The sequence below is a fragment of the Sorex fumeus genome, unplaced genomic scaffold (genome assembly GCF_029834395.1).
Source record: "Sorex fumeus unplaced genomic scaffold, SorFum_2.1 ptg000183l, whole genome shotgun sequence".
NCBI lineage: Eukaryota > Metazoa > Chordata > Mammalia > Eulipotyphla > Soricidae > Sorex > Sorex fumeus.
This window is the reverse complement of record NW_026606240.1, coordinates 8,218,796-8,240,192: the sequence shown is the minus strand read 5'-3', so window position 1 is coordinate 8,240,192 and position 21,397 is coordinate 8,218,796. Positions and strand designations below refer to the sequence as shown.

General features: G+C 46.4%; 1 pseudogene; it reads right to left on the bottom strand.

Annotated features, from left to right (window-relative positions):
- Positions 1-192: 192 nt before the first annotated feature.
- On the bottom strand, positions 193-18,122 carry LOC130017230 (uncharacterized protein C6orf62 homolog; annotated as a pseudogene).
- Positions 18,123-21,397: the final 3,275 nt, after the last annotated feature.

Sequence of the window (21,397 nt, the reverse complement as noted above, 5' to 3'; positions counted from 1 at the left end):
AGAAGACAGCTAATTTTTTTCAGTTCTGAGATACAAATGATTTAAAAAGAAATCAGGATGAACAAGTTTCAAAATGCAGAGTGTTCTGTGCATGAGTCCATTTTCTTTAATCTCTGAAAGAATAAAGTGGTAAGAAAACAAGACAAGATCTCCTGCTGCACTCTGATCTTCTCCACTGTGCTGGCCCAGACTCTATTCTGGCTTGGAAGGATGCAGGTGTTTCTTTACGGTGCCAACCTCCCAGTGGGTGAGCTGTTCCTCTGGCAGGTAGAGGCAGATGCTGCATAACTTGAAGATATTACCTTTATTTTTTGGAGTCTGCAAATGCTGTTGGTCGATAAAGAGAAACACTGACTGGTTGGGATTGTTGACAACAATTCCAGTCTTGTCCTTGTGGCTCAGTACATGCAGAAAGTGTTTTTCATAGTCACAGTGATGAAACTCAAATTTGGCATGAACGAGACGAAAAGGCTCATCAGATTCCTTCCAACTAGAAAACAGTAGACAGACAATTTTTTTCAATAACATTCTAAGGCCACAGAATGAAATACATCTCCTGAGTACAGTCAATGACATCCCTTCTCACAGACTGGTATCGAGGAGCAGGAAGCTGGACCACATCCTCCTTTAAAAGCTCTATGGAACTTTCCAAGGAATAGCTGGAATCCCGCACACCTTTTAGGATATTTTCTTATAATTATTCGTCATGACTGGTTTGACCTCAGACACTTCAAAACCTGCTGATTTTTTCTTCTTCTCCTTGAATGCAAAGGTAATATACATCTTGAAGTCAAACTGGTCAGCTAGAGCTTCTTTTTCTTTCTAAGCTGAGCATGTAGTCTGTACAGAGCTTGTTTCTTCTACACGGACTCATCTTCACCATCTAGTCCGGCCCCAACAGAAAGAGACAGTGAGAGAGAAAGACAGAGAGAGACAGAGAGAGAGATACCGCCACTCCTCCAATAAGAAACTAGGAATAGTTCTCAAAAGCCAGAGTTTGAAAACAGGATTTGAAAACGGAAGTCCCTGGTTAGATGCTCAGTACCCTGTGGTCCCATGAACACTGCCAGCAACAACCTTTCACACCAAACCTGAAGTAGCTCCTGAGAACTAATAGGTGTGACCTCAAATCAAAAGCCAAAGTTTGAAGTCATGGTTCCCACCACCAATTGAATGAATGTTCACAGCGCATTATATACTTAGGACCAAATCTTTGCTGGAATAAAAAACTAGCCACGATAACCCTGTGTGCATATTTCTGAGAATAAGACCTTCCTTGGGTCTAGAGTGATAGTGCAGTGGATAGAGCATTTGGTCCCCAAGGAACTGCTCAGAGTTGTTCCTGAGTTACAGAGCCAGGAGTAACCTCTGAGCATTTCCAGTCTGCTTCCCCGACGAAAATAGAAATGAAGAAAGCCCCCCAAAACACGGCTATAGAACGAAGAGCTGGAGTGCAGGCTTTGTGTCTGGGTTTAGTCTTGCACTGCATGGTTCACTCAGCACTGCCGGGAGTAATCCCAGACCACAGAGCTAGATTAGTCCGTGAACAATATGAGGTTCAATCCCTGGGGCAACCCATATGGTCTCATGAGCAGTACCAGGAGTAAATCTTGAGTGCGTAGCCAGGAGTAAGCCCTGAACATTGCCAGATGTGACTAAAAAAACAAAATCATAAGTACTTAGACCACCTGAAATAGAGCTGCGGGCAGGTCCTACAAGACACATTCCAGAGGAAGCTATTGCTGTCCCAAGGGATGGCAGATGACAACTCCATGTGAGATTCTTCCTCTGCAGCCACGCCAGTGAGAAGAACAGCTGTGAAGGTGGAAAACAATGAGGTTGCTGGTTCTGACCCTGTCTAGGACTATGCGGATGGATGTGCTTATGCCTTACTTGATGCTGTGAATGTTCATTCATTTTCCCTTTCTCTTCCCTTTTCACTGTTGTAATGACCAGGATTTGCAGTGCTCCCACAGTTGGTTATGGTATTCACTGGGGTTACACGCATTTTGTTGTGGCATCTGCACACACTTGGATGCAGTGCACCACAGGTCATGTGGACTTGCTGAATCAAGCATCTTTCTAGTGTGGGAAGAACTACATCAGAGGAAGTGGGTGGGGGCTGGGGAAGGGACAAGGGACAGTCTGGAGTGAAGTGAGCGTGGGCAAGGAGGATCAGGGCACTCCTATGCCACTGTTCAGCAGCATAAGGACTCCATAAATTTCAAAGTGGATCCAGTCAATGGGTTTGCTGTGGTGCTATATCCAGGCTGGGGTGCCCACCTAATATAAAGGATCTTGAGTCAGGGTGTTTAGTGTGAATTCCCGGAGGTGACTGAAATGACTGGCAAGTTGGCTTCAAAGGGTCATTGAGAATAGAGAGCCGCAGGCCTGAGTCTGTTCTCAGTCATCGGGGTTCTAAGACACACGCCAAGAGAGGTGAAAAGACACAAGAAAGTACTGGCCGCTGGCCTCTGGCACTGAGTAAATCCCATCTCCTTCAAAGCCCGTGAACCAGCTGCCAGCATGGCTGGTGCATTCTCACTCTCCAGGCTGTAGGCCTTCCCTGACATCCCAGGCTGACACAGGGCCCTCCTGGGCATCGCCTCTTGATTTCCTGTGTGAATTCATCAGCATCTCCTTCATCATTTTGATTCCATGCTAATGATAAGCTTTCTCACAGAAGGTAAGCTCTGGAAGAGCAGGAATCGCACCTGCCTGTTCACCACAGCAACCTCAGAACCTACACAACCCAACACTCCGTTAACATGGAGAGGAGGGGGTAGCGGTCCCTCCTGGTTCTGTACTCGGGGGTCACTCCTGGTGATGAAGATATGCTGTGCTAAGGACAAAACTGTGTGCGAAGCAAACCTCTTCACCTCTCTCGAGCCACTCATTGAACATGTAATAAATACTGTTGAATTAATCAAATTGTTATTCTGGGTTGTTTTTCCAATGGACTCGTTTCCATTTTGTATAGCCCCCATCATCAATATGTTGGCCCCTTGGTCTTACCATTTATGTTATTTTCATCTGAGGTCGGACCCTGACTGAGAAATGTTTTACTAGGCTAAGGATGTTTTTATAACTTTTTCTCCCCTCTGCTGGCCAAGGAGTTTTGATCATCACCTTTAAAAACATTTTGTGATGGGGGAGAATTGGGCTATACCCGAAGCTGCTCAGGGCCTACTCCTTATTCCTTCGCTCAGGGCTTCCTTCTAGAGGTACTCATGGGACCACATGTGGTGCCAGAAACCGAAGTGAGATTAGAAGCAGGTATGGTAAGTGCCTTGCCCCCTCCACATCTCTAATCCTAGATACATCTTCTCCATGAACACTCTAAGATATCTACTCTGTCACTGTCATCCTGTTGTTCATTGATTTGCTCGAGCGGGCCCCAGTAACGTCTCCATTCGTCCCAGCCCTGAGAGTGTACCAGCCTCTCCTTACTCGTCCTTCCCAACGGTGCCTTATGGGAGGCTCTTTCAGGGTCAGGGCAATGAGACCCACTATTAGAACATTTACTCTAGGTAAGTTAAAGTTGAATTTGGGCCTAAGAGAAAGAACACAGTGGCTAAGGCACTTGTCTTGCACACAGCCAATCGGCTTCAATCCCCAGCATCCCATATGGTTCCCTGAGCCCCCGCCAGGAGTGATTCCTGAGTGCAGAGACAGGAGTAATCCCTGAGCACCACCGGGGGTGGCCCCAAAGCAAAAATCAAACCAAGAAAAACCTGAAGGGGGTTATGCGATTTATCAAAGTCTGTAGCAAAGCTGAGTAAACTGAATTTTGTTAACTGAGCAGCAGTGCTCATGCTGCTAAGGGTTTTACAGGAAAGAGGAGAAGGTGAAAAAAAGAACTTAGAAGAAGAGGGGCTGTAACTCCGACTCTTTCTGGTGGCACTAAGGAGACATGAGGTTCTGGAGATCAAGTCTGGGGTCGCTGCATGCTGAGCTGAGCATCCACCCTGGAGAGCTCTCTCTCTCTCTCTCTCTCTCTCTCTCTCTCTCTCTCTCTCTCTCTCTCAATCTCTCTCTGCCCCTGGCACTTTTTAATGCTCTGACATCTGCTCTCATGCCAGCTGTTTTAGCATATTCAAAATTAACTGTTGCTTTCTGAAATTCTGATTTTTAAAAAATTTCTATTAGTAAAACACCATGAGGTACAGTTGTAGACTTACAAATGTTTGTGATTGAGTTTCAATTATACAGTGATCAAGTACCCATCCCTCCACCAGTGCCCAATTTCCACCACCATGGATCCCAGTATCCCTTCCCCCCCCATTGCCCCTCCCCCCCACCCTGCCTCTGTGGCAGGGCATTTCCTTTTGTTCTCTCTCTCCTTTTCAGTGCTGTGGTTTTCAAAAGACGCATTGAGTGACAATCATGTTCGATCTATAGTCTACTTTCAGCATGCTTCTCCCATCCTGGGAGGATTCTCCTATCACTAATCTAATCATCTAATCTTTGATAAAGGAGCAAGAAATGTGAAGTGGAATAAGGAAAGCCTCTTTAACAAATAGTGCTGGCAAAACTGGATGGCTACATGCAAAAAAAATGGACTTAGATCTCTGCCTAACACCGTGTACAAAATTAAGATCAAAATGGATTGAAGACTTCAACATCAGACCTGAATCCATAAGGTACATTGAAGACAAAGTTGCAAAACCCTCCATGACATTGAAGCTAATGGTATCTTCAAAGATGTCACATCACTGGCCAAGCAAGTGAAAACAGAGATAGACAAATGGGACTATTTTAAACTAAGAAGCTTCTGCACTTCAAAAGAAACAGTGACCAAAGTACAAAGACAGTCTACAGAAAGGGAAAGGATATTTGCCCAATACACATCCGACAAGGGGTTGATATCAAGGATATATAAAGTACTAGTTGAAGTCCACAAGTAGAAAACATCCAACACCATCAAAAAATGGGGAGATGAAATAAACAGACACTTTCTCAAAGAAGACATCGAATGGCAAAAAAGGTACATGAGAAAATGCTCTACATCATTAATCATCAGAGAGATGCAGATCAAAACCACAATGAGATATCATTGCACACCACAGAGACTGGCCCACATCCAAAAGAACAAAAGCAATCAGTGCTGGCGCGGATGTGGCGAGAAAGGGACCCTCCTTCACTGCTGGTTCAGCTGACTGGTTCAGCCCTTTTGGAAAACAGTATGGACGATTCTCAAAAAATTAGAAACTGAGCTCCCATTTGACCCAGCAATACCACTCCTGGGACTATATCTCAGAGAGGCAAAAAAGTATAGTCGAAGTGACATCTGCACCTGTTTGTTCATTGCAGCACTCTTTACAATAGCCAGAATCTGGAAAAAACCTGAGTGCCCCAAAACAGATGACTGAAATTCTGGTTTTAAAGAAGAAACAGGAATTATGACTTCTTTCTTTTCCCACAGCTTTCTTCCCGCACAGCTCAGACTTCCCTTTCATCCCTTCTCCCTTCTATGCCCTTTGTGTAAATTTCAAGCAAAAATTAGAATGTTCTTACAGGATTCTGGATGAGAATATCTGGTGCTGGGTGAGTATCAGATCATCCAAGAAAAGTTACTTCCAATAGATGAAAAGTAATGAAAGAGAAGTCACAAAAATTTAAATCTGTCCCTTCCAAAGGGAGCGCTTGAATTCCAGAGATGCATATGATTATGTCAGCAGAAGGGAGGACATTCAGAAATGGAGTAGAAAGCATCCAAATGATAGCAACCCCTATATAAAAAGAAACAGTGTTGGGAAATTGACAACCTCCCATCTTGGTACTTGAGGGAAAACTGTGATTTATGTTCTTGAGTTTTCAGGACCTATGGGAGAGCAGGCCTGCATGCTGACTCAGGTCCCAATCCCAGCACCCCGTATGATCCCCCAAGCACTGCCAGGAGTGCACCCTGAGCTCAGAGTCAAGAGTAAGCCCGAAGCACAGCAGGTATGGCCCAATCTCCCCTCCATCAAATCCCCCCGTTCTTGTAATAATATGAAGGTCACACTTAAGTCTAAAACCGGTCAGGATGTAGGTCAGCAACAGAGCATTTGCCTTGCACGTGTGAGAGCCTGAGTTTGATTTCCAGGAATACAAAAGTAACAAACAAAAAACATAAGCAAGAGACTATAGATAAAAGACTCAGCTTAAAATCTCAAGTTTTCAGAACTCATATTCTTCCAAGTGCATCTCCGAACCCCACTGCAAGACGTGACTCATACATACAAAGTCCACAAAGAAATGGGAAATTACCCTGGTTTCAAGCACAAACAATTCTTCTGACATACTAAAGTGTTCCCTAAGTGAAAGTGAAAAGAAGACTCCAGGAGAAAGCCCTCTTCAAAACTAACTCAGAAATCACCACAAAGGCCTCCGACTGCCTGCTTTGGGTCTGACAGAAGTAGGGGCACCACTTTCTCCTTTTTCCAAAATCGGTTTCAGGCTGGTCCCTGGAATGTCTAGTGCAGGACTGCTTTGTTTGCCTTCTTTGCGACAATACTTCAGAGGCTGGAAGCCCAGTTAGAATGGAAGGGAATCATTCCTACACCACACATTTCTCCCACTGTTGTCTGGGGGAGTAAGGCTGATTTGTGCCTGTAATGCTCTGTCTGTGCTTGAAAACTAGGGTGCCCATTAGAGCAGGAGTGACAGAGGAGAAGGATTTCTGGTTTTTCACGCAATATTGAGTGTGTAACTCGTGTTGTACAGAATTCAGAAAGCAAAGGAAATTCCCCCAAATTATACCCGTTTTGTAAATCTTTTCGTAAAATTTAAAATTTTTAATGACTGATGTTTTAGAAGTTTCATTCTGAAACAAATTCCCACTATAACAAGCTTTAAAGGTGAAAAAATATAAAGGTGCTAGGGACTTAAAAACAATGGGGAAAAAAACCAGAGAAAAGACCATTATTAAATGTTATTAAATGCTCCCCCTCTGCTATTTAAAATTCTTAGAGAAATGGGCCCAGGGAGAGATGGAAACGCCCACATCGCCATCACGTGGGGATTAGGTGGAACTACTGCAGCCCGACTTGTCCCAGGCTTCAGATTTCCTAACCCTCAGCTCAGATAGAGAAGGGAGCACCAAATAAAGGGTGTTGGGAGGATCCACCCAGGATGGGAGAAGCATGCAGAAAGTAGACTATAGACCAAACATGATTTCCACTCAATGCCTCTTTTAAAAACCACAGCACCCGAAAGGAGAGAGAGAACAAAAGGGAATGCCCTGCCAAAGAGGTGTGTGTGTGTGGGGGGGGGGGGGGGATGGTGGGGAGGGATGCAGGGATCCGTAATGGTGGAAAATGGGCACTGGTGGAGGGATGGGTACTTGATCAGGGTATAATCAAAACACAAGCACAAAAATTTGTAAGTCTACAACTGTACCTCATGGTGTTTCACTAATAAAAATTAAAAAGAAAAATGTTCTCAGCACAAGAAAAGAATTTAACTATATGTAGTGACATACATTAACTAGACTTACTCTCTAAATTATTTTAAAATGTACACAAATACTGAATCATTGTGTTATATACAGAAATCAATAGAAAAGTGTATGTGAGCCTTAATTATATTTTATAATGATATTTCACATTATAGCACAGTGGTAGGGCGTTTGCCTTGCACGCAGCAAACATGGCCAACCCACGTTCGATTCCACCGCCCCTCTTGGAGAGCCCGGCAAGCTACCGAGAGTATCTCACCCACACGGCAGAGCCTGGCAAGCTCCCTGTGACGTATTCGATATGCCAAACACAGTAACAACAAAGTCTCCAATGGAGACGTTACTGGGCCCGCTCGAGCAAATCGACGAACAACGGGAGGGCCTTTACCTTTAAATGATATTTCAGTATATCCTACAATAAATGATACCTTGTTTTAGTTTCTGTAAAAAAAGAGACGTCGTGCCCTTTTCTTTGCTTCAAAGCTAGGTAGCATTGTAGCACTGTCCTCCCTTCACAGATTTTCTCCAACAGGCACCGGTAACGTCTCCATTGTGAGACTTGTTGTTTCTGTTTTTTGGTATATCAAATATGCTACGGGTAGCTTGCCAGGCTCGGCCGTGAAGGCGGGATACTCTCAGTAGCTTGCGGGGCTCTCCAAGAGGGACAGAGGAATCAAACACGGGTCAGCCACGCGCAAGGCAAACGCCCTACCTGCTGTGCTATAGCTCCAGCCCAGTGGATCACAGCCAGTTACAGATTTCAGTGTTAGGTATAGGGTCATTAGGAAACAAGTAAGCAGTTTGGCCGTTGCAGCGGGAGCAGAGCGGTTAAGGGCTCTTTGTTTGCATGCATGGGACCCAGATCCTTTCGTACATTCCCCATACAGTTCTACAGCCATTCCGAAGTGATTCTTGAGTGCAGAGTCAGGAGAACCCCCTGAACATATCCATGTGTGGCCCCAACCATAAACAAACAAACAAGAAAATGAAAACAAAGCAGTCTCAGATGCTTGATGGCGAACTCCCTCATTCTGAGCTGGATCTTCCTCCATCCACCACATCTTTATAGAAGAGGGTTGGGGCACCCTCACAATGTGGGTGGAGTGTGGGTTGTCCCTTGTAGGAAACATTCAAAGGGCACAGCCGCAGACATCGAAGGTGGGTTCAGAATTTTATTGCTCAGAGCGAAGAGAACAAAAAAAGAAAAGAGCCTTGCTTTGCTTCTTCCAGACCAGGTTCCAACCCCTGCAACCCTTCTTGTCCAGAGACCAAGCTGGGGCAACCCACCCGGGCACCCCGAGGAGATTCAGATATGTACCCCACAAAAGTCTGAAGGCGGGAATCGGACCTTGGTCACCCGCGGGAAAGACAAGCACCCGCGACACTCTCCTATCGCTGCACCTGTGGAAGCTGTGTGCTTAATGACCCCATACTTAACACTGAAGGAAACCCAAGGGAGGAAAATTCTTAAGAGAAAGGGGTCTGTGGAGGGGCAAAAACGCGGCACACCGCCATCTCGTGGCAGTTAGGCTGAACTACCGCGGCCCGACTTCTTCCATGCTTGATTTCCAGCCCTTTGCTTCAATATGGGGTCATCAAGCAGGCAGCTTGGGCGGCTGCAGCAGGAGCAGAGCGGTTAGGGCTCTGCCTTGCAGACACAAGGCCCTGGTTCTTTCTTTGGCTCCCCATACAGTCCCACCGTCATGATGGAGCGATTCCTGAGTGCAGAACCAGGAGAAGCCCTGAGCGTTTCTGGGTTTGTGACCCCCAAACTATGAACAAGTCAAATAACATGGACACAGCCTCAGTTCGTGATGGTGGATTCCCTCACCCCAACTTGGGGGACTCTGAGCTGTATCTTGCTGTATCCCTGACCCTTATTCCTTGTAGAGGAGGGTTGGGACACCCTCAGAACATGGGGTGGTGGTGTGTGGGGTTGACTATAATTGGAAACCTTTCCAAAGGGCTGGATCAAAGGCAGAGCAAAGTGGGTATAGACCATTTTTTGTTCACCTCAATGAGTAAAGCAAAAAACATAAAAAATAAACTTAATTAAAATAAGCAGAAGTTCATGGCTAACTTTAATAGCAAGCACTTATAAGGGTCCCCAGAACCCCGCGAACCCACATCAAACCCCCAAATAAAATAATTCTTGGAAGAGTGAGTGGTGTATTTAGAATTTCCAGGGAAGGAGGTTGCCTGGTCTTTGGCTCATTATCACTGTTTTAATCAAAATTCTTTTTAACCTACTCCCATTTCTCTGATGGTAGGCAATCTCACCCCAAACTTTTGGAGATCCTGAAGTTGAATCTAACCTCTGTCACCATCCTTCACAGACTTGGGACTTCTCATGTATATAGGAAGCCCCAAATTCTCTGCGATAGGGAAAGATGGCACCCTTGGAAAAGTGGAGCGTAGGGGTGTGGGGGTGATAGACTGGAGACCTGTAAAAATGGTTGATTTGGAGAGATCATACTATGGTATGGCACAATCGTCTACTGTGCTCACCCTGGGTTCTGTCTCAGCACCATATCATACCCCTGAGCCCACCAAGAAGCTGTTGGGGCCACCCACAGCCCACAGTAAATAAAGCCAGAGACTAGCTTGGCCAGTCAGTGCGGGGGACTAAGGAGAGGGACAAGGGTGCAACTCCACTGTGCAGAAATTCTTTTTTGTTTTATTAATCAGAAATTCTGAGGATCCTCGGAGGTCTAGTTCTGGAGGAAAGTCGGGACTAGGGTTGGACATTTCTTAGAGGAATGTCCCTGGGGAGGGGAGGAAACGCCCCACAGCGCCCTCTCGTGGTGCATCGGCGGAAGAGCCGTGGCCAGGCTTTCCTGCCTGAAGATTTCCAGCCCTTGGGTTTGCTTCCATATTAACCTGCGGGTCACAAAGAATCAAGAAGGCGGCCTCAGGCCGTGCAGCGGTAGCCGAACATTGAGGGCGTTTGACTCGCATGGGGCGATCCCTGTGTCAGGATGAACCCAGCAGCCTGGCCAGTGCTTTGCCCGAAGTAGAATCTCTCCCTCTAAGCCCGTTCACAAACAGTTCCTGTCGCGGTCATCCCCACACCTCGCGGTTTTCCGTAGAGGAAGGAGCTGGAAGCAAGACTCAGCTCGGCACCCCCAAGTTCGGCGTGAAGGAATGCGCCGCGAAAGTCGCATTCTGTTTGCTTGTGTTTCGCGGACCACACGGGCGGTATTCGAGGGTTATTCCTGCCCCTGCACTCAGGAATCACTCCTGACTGTGCTGGGGGAACCTATGGGTTGATCGCCCCATACAAGACCAGCGCCTTCGTGGCTCACTGTTAGATCCTTGACCTTTGATCCTTCATGACCCCGTATTAACACTGAAGCAAAGAAAATTTTTTCTGTTTTTCCCTTTTTGGGTCACACCCGCAATGCACAGGGGTTCCTCACGGCTTTGCACTCAGGAGTTAAGTCCTGGCAGTGCTCCGGGGACCATATGGGATGCTGGGAATCGAAGCCGGTGGACCCAGGTACCGGGCAAACGCCTTACCCGGGTACTAGAGCTCCAACGCAGGAGCTGGAAATCTTAAACTTGGGAATAGCCGCCCCGGTAGTTCCGCCTAGCCGCCACGTGATGGCGCTAGGCGAGGGCGTTTCCGTCCCTCCTCAGGACCGTGTCTCTAAGAATTTTCCACCCTTGGGTTTGCTTCAGTGTTAAGTATGGGGTAATTAAGGGTCAAACGCAGCTTTGACAGGCAGCAGTTGGATAGCCATGCGGATACTTGTGTTTCATGCGGGTGAACAGGGTTCGATTCCCACCTTCAGACTTTTGTGGGGTACATAGCTGAATCTCCTGGGGAGGTTCAGGTGGGTTCCCCAGCTTGTTCTCTAGACAAAGAGGGGTGCAGGGGGTTGATCCTTGTCTGGAACGAGCAAGGCAAAGTTTTATATATATATATATATTTTTTTTTTTCTTCGCTCTGAGCAAGAACAGTTCTGAACCCACTTTGTGATGTCTGTGAACAAGCCCTCTGGATGTTTCCTGCTATGAGCAACACACACTCCATCACCCCTCAATCTGAGGGTTCCCCAACCCTCTTCTACAAGGACGTGGGCGATGGACGAAGATACAACTCAGAATCCCTCAAGGGAGGGAATTCGCCATCAAGGACTGCTTTGTTTTAATTTTCCTGTTTGATTGTTTATGGTTGGGGACACACCAAAAGATGCTTAGGGCACTCTCAGGAATGCCGCCGGGCACGACTCGAGGGCCATATGGGAAGCCAAGTGACAGACAACGGTTCTGTGAATGCAAGGAAAGTGTCCTAACCGCTAACCTACTGCTGCACCCCCCGAAGCTGCCTGCTTGATCCTAATTACCCCAGGCCTAACACTGAAGCAAGCCCAAGGGTGGAAAATTCTTAGAGAAAAGGGCCTGGGAGGGATGAAAACGCCCCACAGCGCCATCTCGTGACCCGGAACGAACTCCCAGCCTCCATTTTTCTTGCTTCAAGTCAAAAATTGGTTTGGTTTTGTTTGGGTTTTGGGAGTCACACCTGGTTATGCTCAAGGGTTACTCCTGGCTCTGTGCTCAAGAATTACACGTGGCAGTGCCACGCCCCAAAGTCACAGCAGCTGCCCTGCAGCAGCCAACCTAGGTTCACCCTCAGCATCCCATAGCGTTCCCCAAGCACCGCAAGGAGTGATCCCTGAGCACAGAGCGAGGAGTACCCCTGAACACTTCCTGGTGTGGTCGCCAAACAAAAGAAAACAAAGCAAAAACAGCTTACCAAATCCATTGACTTAGGAGGAAAATGCTGCTCAGATGTGGAAAACCAAGCATTCTGGCCATGATTGGTGGTGATTAGAAATCATTATTGGTAGGATAAATAGTAAGTTGCAGACAGAGAAGGAATTCTGATAACACGCTATTTGGTTTCGTGGTGAGAGTACTTTAAATGCTTATAATATTTCTGTAATGATCCAAATTCATGTTTCATTTAACTAGACATGTTATGTTTCTTGGAAAAGAAAGGGTTAGAACTGGATAAAAATTCAAAGGTCTCAGCAATTCAATTTTCCCTCATGGATTGTAGTGTACATTTTTTGTTTTGGGATTTTTTTAGTTTTATTTATTTATTTATTTTTTGCTTTTTGGGTCACACCCAGCGATGCTCAGGGGTGACTCCTGGTTCTGCACTCAGGAATTACTCCTGGCGGTGCAGGGGAGACCAAATGTGATGCTGGGGATCAAACCCAGGTTGGCCGCCTGCAAGGCCAACTCCCTACCTGTTGTGCTATTGCTATTGCTCCGGCCCCTGTAGTCTATATTATTTTCTGATACATGTTCAAAGATTTATGTACCAAAAAAGTCACTACATCATTGAACAAGAACTGACAAAGAAAGACAACATAAGTCACCATCAGTTGGAAAGTGCTTAAACAGCTGGTTAAGTGAAGCATTGCTAAAGCATCAACAGTCAATCCAGCCCCCCCGTTCCTCCCCCGGTGCGCGGCCCTGCGGAGCCAGCCAACTGGCCAGGCTCCCCTTCCTGGCCATAACGGGCGGGCGAGCTGCCCTGAGGAGGCGGGGAGGGGACGGCTGGGCTGGCGGGCGGGCGGGCGGGCACACGATAATAAAGAACTTCTGAGTGCCCCCCAACTGCATGCGCTTGAGCACGCAGTCCGACCTGGCCTTCTTCAGGTTCCCGCGGGACCAGGCCAGGTGCCAGAAATGGGTGGAGAATTGTAGAACAGCAGACTTAGATGGTAAAACACCAGATCAACTAAATAAACATTATCGATTATGTGCCAAACACTTTGAGACCTCTACGACCTGTAGAACTCTAAGTAATAGATACATTTTGCAAAAGTAGAAAATGAACGCTATGAAAATGGACGGAAGTGTCTCAAAGCTTACCTGAGCAACACTTTGAGAGACCAGGGGTCGAATAACTGGGCTTTGCTTAATATAAATTTTGATATAAAACATGATTTGGATTTAATGGTGAACACATATATCAAACTCTACACAACTAAGTCAGAGCTTCCTGCAGATAATTCAGAAACCATTGGAAACACCGAAGAGATTTTAAAATAGGGTTTATCTTCCATTTGAAAGCATCTTACAGAAAAGCTATGTTGTATGTAGGCCACCCAGTCACTGACTGTCTTGACCAGTAGGTCTCCCATTGAGTATGTTCATTTGTACTCCTATTTAAGTGGCTCCAGTTTGAATTCCTGCTTTGGAGACCGAACTGTTCTAAAATATAGCATTGAAAGTGTCACATCACATTTCAGTGTGAAGTCTGCTAGTGGCTCTAGAGTTGTTTTTAGTTATTTTAGACATAACATTATCACTGTGGATGCGATATGTGGGTATGGAGTTACCAGTTCCTTGAAGAAATAAATTGGAGGTTGTGTGGGAGGAATTCATTTTTAAAATGTTACGTTAAAGCTCACAACTGACCTTTGACTGATAAGAGTTCTAAGTGTTACTGCTCAAAACCTGTACTGGACAATTAAGAGTATTACCAGAGAAACTTGAGCTTGCCAAAGTGTAGATTTTAAGTGAAGATTTTGTCTTTAGCAAGTGAACTTAAAGAAACAGACGAGTCTGCCATTGTTGTTCCATAACTGGTTGTTGCTGTTTGCATTCGTTTGTTGAGCCTACAGAAGCTTTTAGCAAGTGTATCTTGAACTTGTGTTTCATGGTCAAGATAGGATCAGAGGCCATGGATACTGACAACTGATTTGTTTTGCTTTCAAGTCTGTTCTCCATGACTATTATCTACTGCCTCCTCTTGATTTATAAGTAAAACTAGGAGAAGACACAAGAATTATTGTTTTGTGGGCTTCTGGGAATTAAATGAAAATATTGCAGTTAATTTTGGTGAAGGAAATCAATTTTGTATAGTTTATTTCAACCTAAATAAAATGTGAATTTTGTTTTTAAAAAGTCAATCTAATAGATTCTAACATGAAGTCTCTTCACTTAAGAAACTGAAACAAAAGATGAACAAATTGAAGACTAGCACTAAATTGGAAAGTAAAATCAATTCAAATATCACCCTACAAACAGGTGAAAACATCAAATCTTGTGCGGGGACACAGACTCGAGGGGTATACTCAACGAATGGAGTTTTTGGATAAGACTTGGGATCATCAGGCTAGGGATAAGTTAGAGACTAAATCTGTACTACATACCATTTTGTCACTTGAAATATCATTCTAGAAGTAATATAAGAACTGTGGTGGAGGGTCCTGGACACTTTGACAGTGGTGAAGGTGCAGTGACTTTGGACAACAGTGCCATACAGTTAAATGCTATTAAGGTATTGAAACTATTTAGGTTTAACAATACAGGTGAAACTAAACTATAAAATGAGATGAAAATTTATGCTCAGCAATAATTACAATTTAAATGAATAACTTGAACATCTCAAAGAAATGGAAACATAAATAATACAGCTGTGAACCATGAAAGATCAGCACTCGTGTCCTCACTCCTTAGCCTATAGATTGAAAGATAAGCATTTACGTACATCACATCCAGTGTCAGCACAAGCAAGGTTATAGCTGGAATCATTAAGCCTTAGGTAATCTCCCTTGACCATCCTCATTTGAGTTACCCAAGTCTGCAGGGTGCTTTAGTGAGAGAATACATTTCAGGAACAGTAAATACACCTGAATCCTATCACACTTGGTTTAGAAAGAAGTTATGCCCTGTTCACTTTCCAAGTCCCCTCTCCCCCAGGTGCAAAGAAGCCAAGCAGTTTTACAGAAAGCAATGTTGCAAGTTAGCTGAAGCACGCACAAATTTGATGCCCTAATATGGATTCTTTCATATCCTTTTCTCTCTGGCTTGTATCACTTAGCATAAGGAACGGAAAAACGAATTAGTCTCTTAAATAGCTCACCTTAACACTATCATCTTAAGCAGCATTCTGTCATTTTAGCATATGGCCTGTAGGTGGCAGCAACAGCATTCTATGGAATCTCCATACTGCCCTTTCAGGGAGCGCATTTCATAGGAGGGTCCGAGTGTTCCTTCCTTCCTTCCTTCCCTCCCTTCCTCCTTCCCTCCCTCCCTCCCTCCCTCCCTTCCTTCCTTCCTTCCTTCCTTCTTCTTTCCTCCTTCCCTTTTCTTTCCTCCTTCCCTTCTTTTCTTTCTTAATTTCTTCTTTCTTTTCTTTCTTTCACTCTTCCTTCATTTTTTAAAATTTGTTTCTGTTTTTGTTTGAGGTCCACACATGGTGATGCTCAGGTGTTAGTCCTGACTCTGCACTCGGGGATTACTCCTAGCAGTGCTTGGGTAACCATATGGGATTTAGGGAGTCCAGGGTAAGTCACATGGAAGGAAAGTGCTCTGCCCACTCTACTATCTTTCCAGCCCCATATATTTCTTTTCATAAGAATATTTTCTTGAAATATCTACTTATAAATTTATACAAATTTATACTTGAGTGGACTCTAAGTACTCTTGAATATAGTTATGAAAAAAGAAGCTACAAATCTCAGGATGGAAACACTGAAAAAATCTTCAGCAGAATGTGAATGATTGCCCCTCTGCTGTAGAACAATTGGTTTTCAGTTGGTTTTCCTCTCTGTGCCTTTCCAGGTTTTTCTACAAAAATCCTGGCATGCTGACCTCATTCCCTGCCTATCCTGACCAGAGGAGCCTCCTTCAGAGGTCTGGAGCATGGAAGTTGGTGTCCTATGTTACCCAGCATCCAAACACTGGCGATCTCGCCAAACACTTCCTTTTCCAAAGTTGGAATGCAAATAATGAAAATGGCATTCGTTTCATAATAGCGTTGTTGAGGCAGATATGGGGAAGGGGGGCGCTACAGGATCTCTTTAGTACTCTTCCAATCCAGAAGCTGATTTTTCATGATGTTAATAAAGCTTATGCTTCAAGACCCCTCGCCTCACTTGAAGTAGTCCCTCTCCAAACATTCAATTTCTGAATACACAGTACTGTGATTTCCTTAGAAGACCCATCACTCCTCTGGTTACAGAATGTACCAGACACTGAGACCCAGTCTAGCCAAAGCTCTGGACAACTTTAATAGCCTTGTATGAGGGCTGCAGTTTTGTACAGTGGGCAGGGCATTTGCCTTGCACACAGCCAAGCTGGACTTGACCCCCAGCATCCCATATGGCTTCCTGAGCCCCACCAGGAGCAATCCCTGAACACAGTGCTAGGAGTAAGCCCTGAACTCAGAACTGACAGAGCCAGGTAAAAGCCCTGAGCACTACAGAGTGTAGCCCCTAAATAAAACAAAAAGAATCTAAAACAAAAACAAAATCCAAAATCATCTTCTCACAAGTTTCTTCAAAAGATGGACAAAGTGCATTAAGCATATTTGCTTTTTATTGGTTGTTCTCTATCTCTGTTTCTCTCTGTCTCTCTCTGTCTCTGTCTCTTTCTGTCTGTCTCTCTCACCTACATTCATCCACAAATAGGTTCTTCCCATCAAAGTAACAGACAAGTCCCTTTTGGCCAGAACATCTTCCAGTAAATCACAAAAAAGATTAACACAAAGAGGAAGAGGAGGGGCACCCGCTCTATGTTCTCTAGACCTTTAAGAAAACATGAGGTTAAAAAAAAACCCAAAAACTTGAGGTTGTTCCTTTGGCCACATACATGCAGATCCACAAGAAAGGTAAACTCGTAGACATAAGGGGAATGGGCATTGTCCCAAAAAAGAATTACTCCAGAAAAGTTTTTTTTTTTTTGTAGGAGTACTGCTATTTATTCAGCCACTGATTAGCTGATTGAATTGTGCATGAACTCCACCTTACTTTTTTTTTCCATTTTGTATAATTTTATTTATTGAATCACCGTGAGAGCAGTTACAAAGCTTTTGGGTCTAAGTCTCAGTCATACAATGAAACACCCGTACCTTCACCAGTGCCCATTCTCCACCCCCAACAACCCCAGTATACCCCCATACCACACCCTCCCCCTGCCTGTGGGGCAGATGATTTCCACATTACTCTCTATGATCACATTCACTATTTCGATACCAGACCCACCATTATTTGAAATTTTACCCCAACACTCAGATCTGCTGAAAAGGCAACAATAGATAATTTGTTCTATTGCTGGTTATGAATAACATATGATGTCATGTGGCTGCAGTAGGCCCATGTGGTTTTGAAATTCCGAAATTTTAACACTTAAATCTGGAGTGATTTCTGCCAAAAGCCACTGGGTTTAGAGATCTGCTCCTGAGTCTCTGGGATCAGGACCGTTGAGCAGCTTGATGAGGAGCCAGAGAGGCCGTTCGTGGGCGATGACTTGGGGTCTCGTTAGGGTGGGGAGGACAGGCCCGGCTTCCCCCCCCCCATCCCGTGAGGCCCAACAAGTTTTCTGCAGGCCCAAGCCTGACTGTCCAATGGCCTCTGGAGGATGACAGCCACAAAAGTTTTTAACTGAGAGCACCTACAATGTTACCTAGCATGCTACTGGCATTGTCATAAACCAACAAGTCAAGGGCCAAACATGATGGAAAGTTAAGGAAATAGTTCACATCCAAGAGAAAGTGACGTTACCAGTCTCTCAATTTTCACTGGAGAATACGATGTGTTTTGCAAATCAAGTCATTTGCAGCACTTACGTTACATTCTCTGTACTCTTCTTTGCTGACTTCCTTATAGTAGTGATATCGCTTGGAATATGAGAACTTAGTCCACAGCTCCCTCATTGTCGTTAATCGTATTTCTTGCCTTTGTCTGATTTTGCTTGAGCTCGAGCGGGCCCAGTAACGTCTCTACTGGAGACTTTGTTGTTACTGTGTTTGGCATATCGCATACGTCCCGGGGAGCTTGCCAGGCTCTGCCATGCGGGCGAGACACTCTCGGTAGCTTGCCGGGCTCTCCGAGAGGGGCAGAGGAATCGAACTCGTGTCGGCCATGTTGGCTGTGTGCAAGGCAAACACCCTACTCGCTGTGCTTTGTTTTGTCCTTTTTTCCATGATCCATTACATAGCCTTCTTGAGTCGAGAAGTCTATTTTGTGCTAAGATTGTAATAAACCAACAAGTCAGGGACAAGATTCTTGCCGAGAGAATGACTGTTCATCGTGAGCATATTAAGCACTCTAAGAGATGAGTCAGCTGTCTGAAACAGGGGCAGGAAAATGGTGCGAAAAACAAGGAAGCCAGAAAGAAAGAGACTCTGGCTCAGCTGACGTGCCAGCCTGCTCCACCCAGAGAAACAAAGAGCCAAGATTTCCCATCACTAAAGCTCCTCAAATACACAACCAATCTGGAAAGTGGTTTCCACCAATGCAGTTCTAAGGAGCAGGCTGAAGAGGATGTTTCGAGGCTCTATGCTCCCATGTCATTAGAAATGTTGCCTCTTTTAGGTTGCCCACATTTGGACAGATCAGCTCCTGAGAAGTGAAAATTATCTGTGAGATACTCACTTAGGGGCAGCTAGGATCAGGCTGAAGAAATCTGACACTTGTCTCTAAAGCATGAATTGGAAACTCTTTAAGACGGATGGGGGCCCAAGAGCTAGTCCAGGGCAAGATGCTTTCCTTGTGTGTGGAGGGTTCCTACTTGGATATGGTCCTCTGAGGATCTCCAGGAGTGACCCCTGAACACTGCAAACCAACCTAAAGAACGGGGGTTGGGATAAGGAAGAAAGCTTCACAGCCACAGAAAGGCAGGGCAAAGAATTCTAAAACTAGTGCCACCCCTTTTCAAAGGTAGCAACTGCCTTTGTATATGCTTCCTTCTGTCTCTTGTCTAGAGCAGCCCAACGTAGAACACATCCCAAGAGCTGCTGTGTGTGTGTGTGTGTGTGTGTGTGTGTGTCTGTTGCCCTGACGGGAGGCGAGCTGCGGGCCCGCTGCTTCGATCCCTGTGCCTGGACGCCCATGGGCTAGAGCACCTGGGCCGCTCGGAGGCGGCGCTGGACCGCGAGCCTCTAGCCTGGACGCATTGTGCCCGCGGCAGGAGACCCTGGCGGGACCATGGGGGCATCTGGGCTTGCCTGAGGCCCTTAGGAGAGGAGGACACTGAGCATGGGCCGCGGGGGGAGGGGGCGACTCGCGCCCGGCAAGCACATGCAGCCGTGCGAGGGGTTTAAATCCACAGAGTTCTGCTGCTTCGCGACCCCGCCTTTCCCACCCTCACGCCCCGCCCCGCTGCGCCAAGCCACGCTGCCCTCTCAGGGTCGCTCAGTCCCCGCTGTCCTCGCCACCACCCGACGCAGCCGCTGCTCCCGACCCTATCTTCTCTGGTCTTGCTCCCAGCCCTCTCGGCTCCTCTGTACATCCACCTGGGCGACCAGGCTCTGCTCGGGGGAGGAGAGGAGGGAGGGGGATCTTGGGGTCCCCCCGGTGCTCTGCGCCCCATGGCACGGGTTCCCGCGGTGGTGGCCCAGTCAGTCGGCCAGCGACAGGGGCCGCACAGGACGGTAGGCGACCACCGGGTCCCCTCGCCTATGCTGCAGAATCCTGGGGGAGGCGGCGGGAGGGGGGGTCGAAGGTCCAGGGGTGCGGGGGCTGCAGGCAGGTCCTGTTGGGGATGGGGCGGGGCTGTCGAGGTGGGCGTGTGTGGCCTGTCACAGCAGGCAGCCAGCAGCTTGTGGCCAGGCCACTTCAGGCGCCGTCCACCAGCAGATCCTGTTGCCGGAACAAGTGCTCGGGTTTGTGGGCGGGCCCAGGGATGTGGCTCGTTGTGCCCTGCCCGGTCCTCACCTGCAAGACTTAGTCACTGTTGCTCCCCGTCCTTTTCTTTTATTCTTTTTTAAAAAAAATTTATTAAAAACCCTTTTGAGCTGCATGTTGTAACAATGCCCTCCTGGTTTCTGCGGAAACAAATTGAAATCAGTGAGGAGCGGTGGGCGGGGGGGAGGGGGCATTGTTTCTTCCCCGGGACCTTAGCCGACTGCCTTTTTCTTTAAGTCTGTCCCTGGGTTGCCACCTGGACCTTGCAATGGTGAGAGGTCAGTAGCAGGGGGGTGCGAGTGCAGGCGAGCACGAGTACGTGCTTGTCACTGTGTCATGTCACCATATCACTCTCCTCCCACCTGGGGATAGTGCGTCACATGATGCATCACCATTGTCTGCAGTTTCTGTAGTGCCCAAGGATCAGCAGGAGGCTCCGTAGAAACCCCTGGAAAAGAAGTCATAGCCGTGAACACCAGAGAGGAGCACAACCCAAAGCCGTCACCGGAAGTCCCCGCACTGAAGCTGGAAAAGCCCTGACCACCCCGAGGTACGTCTCAGAGTTGCCAGATGCTCCTTCCTCTCCAGGGGACATAAAAGTGGGTTGTGATCTAAGCTGCCCATCACTTTCAGGGAAGGAAAAGCAAGCAGCTGACCTGCTGTCCTTTTTCTTTAACTGAAAATTTTATACTATTTGAGCAGACATATCTAGCCGAATTGATGAAAACTAAGTGTGGGAGCCGGAAAACAGAACACAGGGAAAGAGGGAAAGAGGGCACTGGCCTTGCGCACAGCTATCCTGGTTTGATTTCCTGCATCCATAGGGCCCCCACAGCCCACCAAGAGATTCCCGAATGCAGACTGTGAAGGAAGCCCAGACTCTTACTACTGTTGGATGGGGTCCCAGAACAAAACAAGAACACGCTCAAGAAATGTGAGTTGGGTACTTAGTAGAAATAAGAACCTCTACCATCACAACTTTCTGGAATTTAATCAGAGTAAAAGCTTTTTTTTGATGGCAACAGAGATAGCACAGATCATTTGGTGGCTGCCTGGCACACACTTCAACCAAGTTTCAATCCCCATCAGACCAAAGGGTCCCCACATCTTCATGGGGGATCAATGAGCAGAGTCACAAGTAACCCATTAGCATTACCAGGAGTGGCCAACAACAAAAAATAAAGCAATAAATTTAGAGGCTGGAGCTATAGTAGCATAGCTAATAAGCCTCACACATGGCTGACCTGGGTCAGTCCCCAGCACCAACTGGGTATTTGAAGCAGCAACCACAGGCTATGACCCA